Source organism: Lathyrus oleraceus, chromosome 6 (genome assembly GCF_024323335.1).
Source record: "Lathyrus oleraceus cultivar Zhongwan6 chromosome 6, CAAS_Psat_ZW6_1.0, whole genome shotgun sequence".
NCBI lineage: Eukaryota > Viridiplantae > Streptophyta > Magnoliopsida > Fabales > Fabaceae > Lathyrus > Lathyrus oleraceus.
The window spans coordinates 316,016,167-316,026,575 of NC_066584.1; the positions used below are offsets into that span (position 1 = coordinate 316,016,167).

Below are 10,409 nucleotides of genomic sequence, written 5' to 3' on the forward strand. Positions count from 1 at the left end.
CGTTGACATCACAACCTCTAGGGAAATTATTGGGATCGATTGGTAGGGCCAGAGTTCTCAACGTAACCAGATTCATGTCAATCAGCTTGGGAAGTAATACTGAATAAGGCATTGGGATTGGCTCGATGACCCGGTCCGTCTGCCTTGGACGTTGTTGATAGTGTCTCTGCTGACCCGGATTACCTCCTTGTTGTTGATTGTTGTACCTGGGTTGTTGTTGCGGATGATATTGCGGTTGAGGAACAGGTGTTGGAATAGTGACCGCGGCCACTTGATCTTGATAATAATTAGGGCGTCCTCTACCCCTGCCTCTGTCGGCATACACAACGCTTGCCTCGCCTTCTTTTCTTTGCTGACCGTTACCAGCAAATGGTCTCTTGGGACCTGATGAGTTGGAAGCACTATTGTCTTGAATTCGGCCCATCTTCAACAGACTCTCGATTCTTTCTCCAGCAATTACTATCTCTGCAAAGCTGATTGACGGGCAAGCAACCGATCTCTCAATATAATTGCCTTGAAGAGTGTTCATGAACATGTCCGCCATCTCCCTTTCAGACATAGGGGGTTGGACGGACGCAAAAATCTGTCTCCAACGCTGAGCATACTCTCTAAAGGTTTCCTTGGCAGTCTGAGACATACCTTGCAACAAGGTCCGATTTGGAGCCATGTCCAAGTTGTATTGATATTGCTTGACAAAAGCCTCTGCCAAGTCTTTCCAGCTCTTGATGGTAGTACGAGACAAATGAGAATACCATTCACGAGAAGCTCCAGTTAGACTGTCTTCAAAATAGTACATCCACATCTTTTCATCTTCCGTGTGAGCTCCCAACCTTCCCAGATAAGACTGGAGATGAGTGCGTGGGCAAGAAGCCTCGTTGTATTTCTCAAAAGTAGGGGGTTTGAACTTGTGAGGAATCCTTACTCCCTGAACCAGACCAAGATTTGTGACATCAAAGCCTAAGGAATTTTGAGACTCCAAAGATTTGAGCTTCTCAGCAAGCTCATCCATACGGCGAGTGGTCTCGAGGGCCTCGTCGTGCAAAGAAAATTGATCATACTGATAATCTTCAGTAACGGGGCGCCCGTTAATCCGAATTCCTTGATTCACATTGTACCTTCCGCCAATACCATTTCCAAAATTCCCTGTATTGCCAACATTACCCGGGTTTCCATCAGCATTTGCGTTACCCGCGTTACTAGTGTTCACAGGGTTATCAGCATTCCTAGGTTTACCAGGGTTTCCCTCAGCATTTGGTATCTCCACCTCCGGATCGGGTCTCGGTTGCTCAACCAATTCCCTCAGCTTTTCCTGGCCTTCTGCCATACCAGTCATCAATGTCATGAACTGATCCATCCTTTCACGTATATCAGCCAGCTCTTTCTGTACTTGGTCCATCGCTAGTTGTGGACGATTTTCCTTTGTCGGGTACCTGTGGACTCGCTTGGGACCAATAACTGCCTGATACAGGGAACAAACATTAGACACTGCGGTGACACCTGCAAAACAGACAAGGGTTAATATGCATGGTATGCGATGCACTGCTTGTTCAGTTTTAAGGCACCCCCGTTTTGAAAGGGAATACCCTGCAAATGAATAAGCATGAGATGTTGGATGCAAATATGCAGATGATGTTATGCAATGCAAAGGCATGTCAATCAGAATTAATGGATCCGCTTGAACATCTGTCAGGTTGCACTGCCTGGAGAGAAATTCACTGAGGAATATAATACAAGACCAAAACTCTGCTCCAGAAAATCGGGTTGGTTGGAGGTTAAGGTTTCCTGAATTTAGCCCGCCCCTCACTGGTAGGTTCTAAGAACAGAAGTTCGTCAGCTTCAACCCTTCAGTCGCGAATAATACGTTTACCACTGAAGGTTTGGTATTATTACGGGACAAAAGACCTCCATTGACTCCCCTCAACAGGACATCCTAATAGCAAGTTCCCAGTCTCGGGATCCTCGGATTGAGCAGCGAGAATGCGTCCACCAGAGCTAACATAATCACGTCTCGGAGGAGAGGCCTCGACTGAGTTCTCGGGAAATGGTCACCAGAGTCGATGATTTCTAGAGGAACATCCTGCCGTTACGGAACACCCGTAAGACATAATATATCCAAAAGAAACCTCGTCTGGGTGTGGTTCTTCACGAACGACTTAACGTAACAACACGCCACGCAAGCCTCATGATTATCCACTCTAAAACCTGTGTGTACACTCAAGCCTGGGTAATGGGCTTATCTCTCATAGAACACCCCATCCCAACAAACAAACAAACAGATCCAACAGATACAACAGATGCATGCAAGCAGGTAAGCAAATAAAGGTACAAAAGCATGAACACCCAATAAACAAGAAATCACACAAGCTAGGAGGGACTCGCTTAGGGAAGATGGACCAGCAAGAGGTCAACTTCTTTCAGTCCCCAGCAGAGTCGCCAGCTGTCGCAACCTGAAAAATGGAATGCGAAAAAAACAACCGGCGAAGAAAGACATGAGAGTCGCCACCGTGCGTTATTTATCCCAAAGGAGGGAAAGGAAACGCTCGAAGTAAACCTGAAAAAGGAAAGGACAAGACGGGGTCTCGCAACCAAATCTTGGGTTCGGGAGTCGGTTATGCGAAGGGAAGGTATTAGCACCCATACGCATCCGTAGTACTCTACGGGATCCACTTTTGTAGTTCTTGTCTAAAGGGTGTGAGTTTATCTTGTGTTGTTTACAAAAAAAAAAGGGTTAAATGAAAATGACTCGCGCGGATGTCGCATCCACTGCATATGTATCTCATCTGAATATGAGAATCAGAGTCTTCGTAGCTCGGATGACCTATGGGTTGGGGGGATGTGTGCTCGCTAAGACATCGCGTCTTATGCCTACGTATCTCATCTGGAATGAGAATCAGAGCAAGCCGTAGTTCGGCTAACTATGGGGTTATGGATTGGGTTTTGGACGAACGACGTCACTACGCAATCTACCGGATGCTCGACCTTTGGAGACTTACTCGCCTGTAGTAGAAGGAGTTAACGTGTTGCTTTGGGTTTTAGGGTTTGGGATGCTCAAGGGCAAAAAGGCAGTCCTTGACGAAGGAACCACGCTACCTGCAGGGATACGAACACATACAAAACAAACATGTATAAAGTAAATGTGCCAACAAGGGGCTCAGAAGTAAATAAACAAAAGAAAACAAATGCCTCCTATCGAGGTCTTCCAGCTAAGAAAGCGATAAAATACGGAAAAGAGGTAAAAGTACCACACGGATAAAGATCCGAAGTAACAACAATTAAAGGAGTAAGAAACCCAGGGATCTCCCAAGCTAATGCCATCAAAGAAAGGTGAGTCAGTACAGGTAATTGGAATGAACCTCTAGGGGGTATCCCACAAATAAAATGGGAAAACCACGCAAACCATCTCTGCAAGAGTCTGTGAGCCCTCACAAAAACTCAACAAAAGGGTTAGTGAAACACGATAAGCATTATTTTCATGGATAACAGTATGGTTTCAGAAACCTCAAACCCTGTGGCATACATTTCAAAAATCATGTGATTAAACATTCAAGGCATAGGTTTCACCCAGTCATGCATAATTAAACCCGTGGGCAAAAACATAATGAAATTCATCCATCATACCTCATACATTCAGATGATCCAAATTAAGAGCATAAAATCATGTGAATGAGGCAAACCTGATGGGAGAGACCGGTTGAAATCAAATGGCACGGCTGGGTTTGCAAGGCAATGTTAGGGTTTGCGTGAGATGAAAGTGTGTGAGTCAGATTGAATTTTTCAGAGCTGCTTGGGGGTTGCTCTGAGTTCTCTGTCAGGTTTCTCTTCAGGTTTTATCCAGGGTTTTGTTCCAAGGAAACCTCAGAGTATTTTGCTTCTCTCCCTTTTTCTGTCTGATCTCCCTCTTTTATAACCTGATTTTCATGGCTTTGTGGACTCAAATGAGAGAGGTCCAAGTCCAAGTTTTTCTATTATATATATATATATATATATATATATATATATATATATATATATATTATATATATATATATATATATATATATAATATATATATATATATATATATATATTATATAATATATATATATATATATATATATATATATATATTTTTTTTTTTTTTTTTTAATTTTTATTTATTATTTTTTTTGTAATTTTTTTTTTTCGTTTTATTTTTCGTTTTTTTTTAAAAGTTTCTTGGATCTAATTCTGATTGACATGATGAAATGCAATATGAAATGCTAAATGAATGCATGAATGAAGAGGGCAAATTTTGGGGTGTTACACTAATATACCATATAGAGGTGTTTGCAAAGATGAAATCATCAATAAACAACACTCACATATAATGATGTAAATATTGAAAATGCCTAAATATAAGTAAAAGAAATTTAAGCAACAATATACCATAGTTGCCACAGATCATGCTAGATAACATAAACAATAAACATGAAAGATGAAGGATACAATACAATCAAAAACTCTTGAGTTGCTTCAAAAGCGACACATTTACGTGACATATACTTTTTGTGCTCCCGAATTCTACACACGCATGTGCTATAGCAAGGCGATTATTTAGATTTATCACCACTCAAACCAAAAATAGAAACGTTATCATAATAATGACACATTACAAGAATTTTGTTTACATTATAACATGTTTAAACATATTTCATGTCGGAATAGATAAACAAAAATCTCACATATATCATGCAAGAACTAATAATAGATAACATGTGTATACCCAAAACATATATTTCAAGTATGGGAGAAGAATAACATGAAGTCACTACAAGCATGTAAATTGAAATGCATCAATTGAAATTTTTGGAAGTGAACAAACATAACATGAATCATCCATCAAATGTATCATATACCTTTGGAGCATAATCAAGGTAAAAAAGGGAACTTACTTACAAAGCAAAAAATTGAAACGATATCACCTCACCTTACGAATGATGGAGAATGCACATGCATTCCACAAGGAACTCTCGAATGAAAGTTGGAATAAATGCAAAACGTGTCACAAAACCTTTTGACAAACAACTCCATCTCTTCATCATCGGAATTCTTGTCATCACTTGTTTCACAATTACTTTTCTCATTGGTTGAGGACTTTGAACTTGAAGTCTTTAGAGAAATAGACTTATTTTTAACCTCTTTGTCCTTACCTTTATCCTTATTTATATTTTTCTCATGCTTTTCCAATCAAGTGAGTTCTTACTCATGTTCTTCTAGCTTGCCAAATAAAGTTATGAGATCAAGTATTTTAAGATCATTCACTTATTTGATTGTGGTGACCTTAGGTTGTCATTCCTATTAAGACACCTTAAAAATTTATAAGTAGAAATATCATTGGAAATAGGCTTACCTGAAGCATTCAAATGATTTATAAGATGTGTGAACCTCTTTTGCATGTCGGCAATGGTTTCACCATGCTTAATGCGAAATAGTCAGAAGAAACCAGTGGTTAATCTTTAACTAAGATCCATTGAGCTATATTTGCTTCCCTGACTGCTCTCCTAATAGCACATGCGATTCTTTCAATTTCTAGATCAAACAATATCAATGCCGATATTGAGTTGCACATGCACAAACATGAAATACCTCAGTAGCACTATGATTATTAAGAAAATAAAACAAAAATAAAAAAGACTAAAAGTAAAACGTTTAACACAAACGTCGCCTTATTGAAATATTAACAGTCCCAGGTGAAGCTGCACGAAAAATACCTGAGCGCATCGCATGCTCGAAGATACAACAGAGTCGCCACCTAAATTTATTTATTACCAAAGGAAATGGAAAATATCGATAAAACACAGGGGAAGAGAAACGGGTAAGGAAGCCGGTTATGCAAGGGGAAGATATTAGCATCCCTCACATCCGTTGTACTCAATGGGAACCATTTTGATTGTTCTTTGCTTGAATGGGTGTTATTATCTAAAGATTACTTGTGAAAGGAGGGAAAAATTTAATAATTAGTATGCTCACTAAGGATTAGGGCCCTCATGCCTACATATTCTCATAGAGTAATAAGGAAATCAAAGCTCCGCAGTCCGTGGAACTAAGACGTAAATGAAAGAAGTGTTTTCCTAAACACTAAGACTCACAAGGAAAATAAGAAATTAAAGGGATCGATATGATGAAATTATGATTTCAACCAAGGATAATGTTGTTTGAACCCATTAGGCAAGCATTTCTGAACCAAAGAGGAAATGTGGCATGAACCAATACTTGGTATGGCCGAAAAGAAAAATATGTGACATGAACCAATATATGGTATGGCCGAAAAGAAAAAAAAAGGGTTTGCCTAAGCACAAGGACTCAAAAGGCAAATAAAAAGGAAATGTTTGTCTAAACATTGTGACTAACAAGACAAATAAAAAGGCTCTTGGTTCAGAGATAGGTATTTAACCATATGATAATTAACCCAAAGATATATATGGAATCCAAAGAAAATGTATTTGGTCCAAAGAGACAAGTATACAACTGATGGTGAAGATTGTTAAAGGTATTGAATGTTGAATGATGAAAGGTTTGGATGTTTCCCTAAGACAGAAAAATATATTTAATTGTTTATTTATGAAATTTGTTTGGCGAGTTTAATTATTGGTACTTAGAGGGAGACAAGTGTCTAACTACCAGCTAAGTACGACCGACAATCAGAATACTCGGGAGTTGATAGGGCAGTTGCATCCTAACCACTCTTTTTATACCCTACGAGGACCGAATGAAACTCGTTTCATTGTTAAGTGTTTTGAATGTATGTCAAGTATCAGGCCACAAGCTTGGTACGACCGACAACCCAAGTACTTGAGAATGTTGTACACAAGTGCGTACACTACATCTTTTTCATCCAATTTATTTATAAAAATGATTTGATTATTTTTGAAATGGATCAAGGTATGAAAATAAAATAGAATAAGAGATAGAATTGGATAAGATAGAAGTGAATGGATGGGATGAGATGGAATGGAAGAGATACTTGACGTTGGATCAAGCACTCATGTTGCTTTTGATTGTATTTGATTTTGAAAACACTTGACGTCGGATCAAGTGTGTTTTTATTTTTATGAAAAGTAATATTTTTATCGTTTTGACTTTATCTTATTTAATAACACGCTAAGGAAAGCAATAAAGAAAATAAAGTGCTACACTATTACATGTTCATGGAAATGAGAGACATTTTACTCATAATAGGGGGATGAATCATTGTATATCATACAAGAATGGGAAGAGGGCCACACAAACATATAATGGTACCATGCCCTAAATCAATCAAGTGGAAATGGTATAAATTAACATGTTTGTATCCATGATCATGTACCAAAATGCAAACTGAGAATGAATGCAAAATAGTGATCCTATTGATTTCAAATTAGAAGCTAAAGTCTAAAATTGAACATACATAAAAGTGAACAAAAAGATCTAAAAATAAAGTAATGTGATCATGAATCTTTAATAAAAAAAGTGGCTAAAAACAATTACACAATTAGGAGTTTAATCAATGTGCATCTAATTGTAAAATTAACCAAAAACTATGATCAAGTTCTAAACATTAACCATTGTTTTTTTCTAAAGTAATTTCAAGGCAATTAAGAAACTTATAAACCCTAATTGTATTCACGCATCTTTATCATTTTTCTAAGTATTCATGTAAAAACATAACATTCAAAATGCATTAAATTGTAGTAAAAGAAATGATAGAAAAACAATACAAAAGAAATGCAAAATTTAAAAAGAAAAAGGACAGAGGGAGGGGATAAAAAGCTCAAACAATGGTGCCAATAGGAAATAGGGGCAAACTCATTCAGATCAGGCCCAAGTTAAAGGCTCATTCTCAACAAGGAGGTGTATGGACTATCAGAGGTGCAATCATCAATGCGCAATGGGCTGTGTAACATAAGCCCAAATCCAACACGTGAGAGGGGAGGGATTAGTTCAACCACGTTCATTTCTCGGTTCAAAATCAAAAGCATCTTTTCCCTCCAACATTGGCCTGAGAAAGAATCTTCGTTGCACCGTAAATCGCCTTCGGCAGCGGCGGGGGACCAAACACTTTGAAACTTACATCACTGAACTCACTTCACTCTCCTCTAAATGAATCCCTAATCAATTTCATCTGATTTCTAACCAAAAAATCAAATCATCATGAAACACTCAAGAAACCTAAATGAAAAATCATAAATTAAAACTCAACCAAGCCTAATTCCAGTCCATCACCATAGGGAGCCTACCATACTCTACCGCACTCATACACTCAATTGGTAACAAGAATCAGAGAGAACAAGATGGATTTGAAGAGAGCCTACCATAGAAGATCAGAGGTTGAAGTGCAGAGACAATGGTGTGCTTCGAACAAGGTAAATACTTCAATCTCTAATCCCACCACTACCTTATTCTTCTTGTCTTGATTCTTTCATCTCCTCCTTCTTCACTTCTTTAGTCTCTTGGAATTGGGATGCTCTGTGATGCATTCTTGCTTCTATTTGCTTTGTGAGTGATGAGAAGTGTTGTATGATGGTGAGAGGCTGAGAGTGTTTGTGAGAGTGATTTTTCTGAATGATTCTTGGTGACCCAAAAATGCTGATTCAAGATGGATTCATAGTAATTGGTTTGTTCACCATTTTGTTAGTGATTTCACTCTGTTAAACCGTGTAGTGCAAAATTAGTTAGGGGTTACAATTCTATTAGCTTGGAAGTTGATGAAAGTTAGTTAGGTCAGGTTCAATTAGAGTGTTGCATTTAAATCTCTGCTATGATAGTTAGGTATGTTAGTTAGTTTTGAATTAGAAAATCAGTTAGGTAAGTTAGTTTGGAGTTAGTTGTGATTAGGATGAAGTTAGTTAGGTTAGGATTGGCTTGCTGTTAGATGACTCAAAACAGTTAGTTTAGTGAAATTTTCTTTTATTGGCTAATGTAGTGAACTCAAATAGTGTGAAATAAGTTTTGTTGTCAATGGTTTTCAAAAATGATTGCTTGCTCATTTGAAGAAAGTACATAATGAAGCAGCTTATGAGCTTATGTTGTGATTTTTGAAATATGTCATATGTGAATCTTGGCACCAAATTGATTGAAGACGTGATGCATGATGATGATTGATTGAATTTAAATATGGTAAATTGTATAATTTAAATTAGATGCAATGCAATGCTATCATGGACATGCTATTGAGTTATCTGCTATATGAATTTAAAATGTCATTGCAGTGGTTAATGGTTTGTGGACTTAGGGTTGTATGCATGTATGCTTAGGTTGTCAATGAAATTGTTTGCAATTTGAATTGAATTGATGACTGTTGGACTTAGAACTGTTGGTTAGTGGTGAATGAAATTGGCATTTGGACCTCCATTTAATGTGAACCATAGCTGGTTATTAGGGCTGTTAGAAAAATCAGGGCAGCCATGCTTGTATCATTAGTATTAGATCAGTTAGTAATGGATTTGAAATACTATGCAAGCTATCATAGTGAGCTATTGGATAGTAACTTGAATGATTAGATATGTTATGCCATGCATTGATGGATTGCACATGTTGATACATTGAAACTTTCTTGAACACCTCATGAAATACACTTGATTTACTGATGATGGTACATTGAATGCAGTTTTTTCTTGTGATGTGCAGGGATGACTTTATGCTTTCGAGTTTGGTTATGACTCAATAATGCTTGGCATGAGGGTATCATAAATGCCCACGGGTAATGGCTTGAAGAATCATGACTTACTTGTGCATGAAGAAATCTTGGGATTGAATCCACATGAAAAGATGGAAAAGTGAAGACACATAGTGAAATTGGTATTAGGTTTAGGGTTTAGGTTAGTTGACTTTGGTCAAATGGTTGACCAAAGTCAAATGTAGGTCAAAGTTGCTTATTTTTGGTAATTTGGTGTAGATATTGTAATATGGTATTGTATGAATGAAATGAACATTTTTGGATGAAAATAGTCCTTTTGATTCAATGCAAAATGCCTTATTTTCAAATTGAAAATTTCCCCTCCAAAATTCATTTGAGTCATATGGACTTTGAATGGACTAATGAACTTTAAATGGACCATGAAACTTGAATGAAACATGAATAAAACTTGCATAACAAAGCCTTGGATCAAATGAGCTATCAAACAAATGATCATGAGAAACCATGGTCATCAGATGATCAACCATATAGTTGACTTCTGCTTGATTAATAGCAAACTTGATGAATGATTCTAATGGCAATGGCATGATGCAAACCAAAGTGATTAAATGCCCCATTTCAAGAATTAGGGTTCCACAATCAATCACAAGATCAATATACATCAATGTCCACAAATGTCAAGCACACATGATTAAGGTTTCATACTTAATCTAAGATCAAGATGTAAATCACACAAATAAGGATCACAAACCAAGTAATAAGGCTATGCAACCAA

General features: G+C 37.5%; 1 long non-coding RNA gene across 1 annotated transcript; it reads left to right on the plus strand.

Annotated features, from left to right (window-relative positions):
- Nucleotides 1-7,971: 7,971 nt before the first annotated feature.
- LOC127092521 (uncharacterized) lies at nucleotides 7,972-9,942 on the plus strand. Its single transcript, XR_007792198.1, has 2 exons — nucleotides 7,972-8,360; nucleotides 9,625-9,942. It is a non-coding gene; the product is annotated as an uncharacterized LOC127092521 (long non-coding RNA).
- Nucleotides 9,943-10,409: the final 467 nt, after the last annotated feature.